General features: G+C 48.2%; 1 non-coding gene across 1 annotated transcript; it reads right to left on the reverse strand.

Annotated features, from left to right (window-relative positions):
- Positions 1-1,091: 1,091 nt before the first annotated feature.
- On the reverse strand, positions 1,092-1,251 carry LOC123117952 (U1 spliceosomal RNA). The gene has a single exon (XR_006457583.1). It is a non-coding gene; the product is annotated as a U1 spliceosomal RNA (small nuclear RNA).
- Between the last annotated feature and the right edge of the window lie 2,553 nt (positions 1,252-3,804).

The raw sequence follows: 3,804 nt of genomic DNA on the forward strand, positions 1-3,804 counted from the left end.
CAAGCCCTACATGATTTTCCCCGTCAGTGCCAAGGTGTGAGCTTGTTTTGCCTTTTGGTGCTGCTGTTAATGAGTTCCACTCTGTTAGATATTGGCTATTGTGAGTTCTTCCTGTGTATCAGCTCACCAAAGTGTTGTGAACAATTCCCTTAGAAAAAGTGTTGTAAACAACCGAATTAAAATAATGCACAGTATCAAAACAATATAAACGCTTGCTGCACAGCGCTTGTGCCATCACTTTCCAGGTCTCGAAGTGGTCGCTCACAGCCTAACGCAAGGTCTTGCTAGCATGGTGAAGCTTTGCTGTTTCTGCCGTGCTGCGGCGACTTGGATGCCCAAAGTATTAAACAACACTAGGGCCATCGAGCTGCATTAGTTGGGACTTCTTGGGAAAGAAAGCATTGGGTTGGTTTTTTGCGAGAATTAAGATCGATAGCCTCGCTATGGAGCAAGGGTTTCGGTGCGGTGCGGATTTTACAGAAAAGGTTTGATTAGAGAAGGGCGTGATATTCATAAGTTGTGCATTTTCTGCTTTCGTTTATTCACAGTTCTGTTTAAGCCGGTCTGAGTTCTGATCTGAAGTTAACGGTCGTCATCAGGTCAGGTACGTGCCGGGCCAGCTCCATGCTGCTTCTAGCAATTCAGTTCTGAATGTGAGCTGCCGTTTACAGTACATACCTTGCTGCATCTGTACTTTTCTTCTGAATTTAACCATCATGTTAGTGTGAACCATGTTTGCTTATAGAAGAAGAAGAAAAAAACATTGTGCCTGCTCGCTGTGCAGATCAGACCAAGGGCCTGCATTTAGGAACAGCATATATTTAGGAACAGCATTTATATGCTAGGCCATGGACCAAGGTTTTGTTTCAAAAGATTGGCAGGGAAGGTCACTCATGTTGCTACTGAAATTTGGATCAGAACCCTCCAGCCATTACTGAAATCTTATTTTCTCTGTTCAGAGAAACACACTGACCGGACGTCGATGTAGATGAAGAGCTACCGCCCAACAGATGAACTCAGACCAGGGACTGGAATGAAAAATCAGCTCATATGCAAGCTAGGGAGCAAGATTTTTTAATTTAAAGAATTGGCAAGGGCCGCGCGAACATGTACCCCCTCTACCACAAATTATGACGTTCACTCTTCCACTTGGGAAGATGATGGGCCAACGCGCCCACCAAGTGCAATGTGGGCCATTGACCCAGGCCACGGGCCTTCGTGATCGCCCGTCGACCCCGTCCAGGTAAGTATGGAACAAGGGCGCACCTCGCGTTCCTCTTATAGCAAGCTCTCCCTCTCGATGCTCCTCGGCTGGGCGAGGTGGGACTAAAAACCGAAGCGCACAGCAGCTGCAGCGCAGCAGCGTGACGGGAGCCGGTCACGGGAGGCGCGCGGTTAGCTTCAGTGGGCTCGCGTTTGCTCTATCCTGAGAAGGACGAGAGCTGGACGTGGGCCGAAAGAGCCGTAGCAGCTTTGTGCCCTTGCTGTGCAATCGTGTTGGTCTCTCTATAAAAAAATCAATGCACCATGTCAATTCTTTATTCACTAAGAATAAGAAAAAAGAAACGGGGTCATGATAAATTGATAATTCAACAAAAATACTCAGGAAAAAAAACTCACTGCATCTAAAACGTTCTTCTTTCCTTTCTTTTGGAAGATTTTTCTCTCACTTTGCGTGGAAGAGTTTTAGTTGTCTGGGTAAAAAGGATTTTTGGTTGTTACTGGTAGTTTAGGTGTGTGTGCTGGTGTTTTTCTTCATAGAGCTAAAGCTCCCATGTTCAAACAAGATATATATAGTAAGCACCCCTAAAAAAAGATATATATGGAAAGCCCAAGGTAATTCTATTTTAGGTCAAACATATAATATGACTTACTCACATGGTGTATTCTTCGTTTTTCTGTGAATACGCAATTCTTACATATCCTTTCATTAATAGAAAAAGTTAGAATAGGTATAGGAGAGGATACAATACATAGCACGAACGCAAAAAGGCATGAGCATGATGCCCGGAGAAGAGGACGTGAGATGCTCGGCCCACACAAAGAAAATAACACAACTAAACTCGCCTAGCCCGGACTAAAGCTATGAAAGGCGATGAGCTAGAACTTAGAGAACCAAAATGTCACAACCATCACTAGGCCCTCCGCCGCACGTCCATGGATCTGAACTTGAAAGGATCAATGTACCCCACCTAAACGTCTAAAGATCGGCAAGTGGGCCACGAGACCCCATCGGGTCGAAGGTGGAAGCCATGGAGAAGCACTGAAGAAGTCGTGCAATGCGCCCCGGATGCCTGCGCCTAGAGGAGCAGCCTGAACCAGACACGATGATCAACATCTCCAAATCCAACACCGGAGACGCCGTGATTGAACAAAACAATGCCTTCAACAAGGTGAACGACGCCAAGACATCTTTGTCGTCTGATATGTTGAACCAGATATAGGGTTTTCCCCGACGCTCAAAGAGGGTTACGTATAAAGGCCATGCCAGCGCCTCCAGGAATGGGAAGAGACTCACGGGTGTCACCACTGCCAGCATCGCCAAGCAGAGCAGGGATTTCACCTTGCCTGAGTTCGAGCAATCCCAAAGCTGCCATATCTGGATCTGGAGAAAAGGAGGTCAGATCGCTGGTTCAGCCACAAATAGAAAAGGGAGTCACGCTCCCTGTCGCACGTGAGCAATATATCTGGCGAAAGGACGGGGTTGTGGAGGCGGTAGGGCAAAGATAGCCGACAAGGAGATGCGACGACGGTCGACAACGCAGACGAGCCAAGATCTTGAGGGGAACACAGATCCGGGCTGCCGTGGTCGGAGCTGCCAGGATGTTGGCCAGCCGAAGGAGCTGGAGGGACATAACTCCCGGAGCACGCTGGGGTCAGAGCCACATCTGCAAAAGGACGCGTCGGACAGCTATGGACAACGGAGGACCTGCCGCCATGAACGCCGTCGTCCCTGCCTGTCGCTTTCAGCGCCGCCGTGACCATGTCATGTGACGCCCGGGTAATCATGCTACAATAATTCCACGCTAATGATGCCACGTCACCTCGGTTACTGTTATTAATCTCGCGATGGTTCAAAAACGGTTCGAATTCAAATTTAAAATCAAGTCAAACGATTAAAGTTTTCAAAAGTCAAAACTAAAATGTTATTAATGTGACAAATAAATCATGGATATTATTGGTGGAGTAACAACAGTCATTATAAAATATTTAAATACCCTTAAGTGATTAAAACAACATCAAAACAATTAGTTATACTCCTAATATATTTTACCAAATACTAAACTATTTTTATTCTGAGGTAAAACTTCTTAGAACAGTGGATTAATTTGACACACTATTTTTGGAGCTGTTTTCATATTTTACTAAACCAAAAATATAGTGCAACTAAAATAAAAGAGAAATGGATAAAAGGTAAAGCAAAAAAAATAACAAAAGAAGGAGGAAACCCCCCTGGCCAACTGGGCCGAACGGCCCAACTGGCCGCCGAACCAGGCTACCCGACCGGCCCACCCTACCCCTGCTTAACCCCCCACTCCCACCGAACCCTAGCCCATGTCCCCCACTCTCCCCCCCCCCCGCTCGGTCCACTCCCTCCCGATCCGATCTGGATCGGGATCCCGTTGACGCCGCCGCCGACCCCCGCGGCCACTACGCCGGAGCTGCCATCGTCGCCCTCCGCCTCGACCCTCCCCCCCCCTCGCCGGGCCACTTCATCCTCGCCTTCCCCTCGCCCCTCTCCCCTGCGTGCCCATCGCCGCCTGGACCGCGCCGGCTCCAGGAGCTCCCCCCACCGGCCTGCTT

This window comes from Triticum aestivum, chromosome 5B, assembly GCF_018294505.1.
Source record: "Triticum aestivum cultivar Chinese Spring chromosome 5B, IWGSC CS RefSeq v2.1, whole genome shotgun sequence".
NCBI classification, from domain to species: domain Eukaryota; kingdom Viridiplantae; phylum Streptophyta; class Magnoliopsida; order Poales; family Poaceae; genus Triticum; species Triticum aestivum.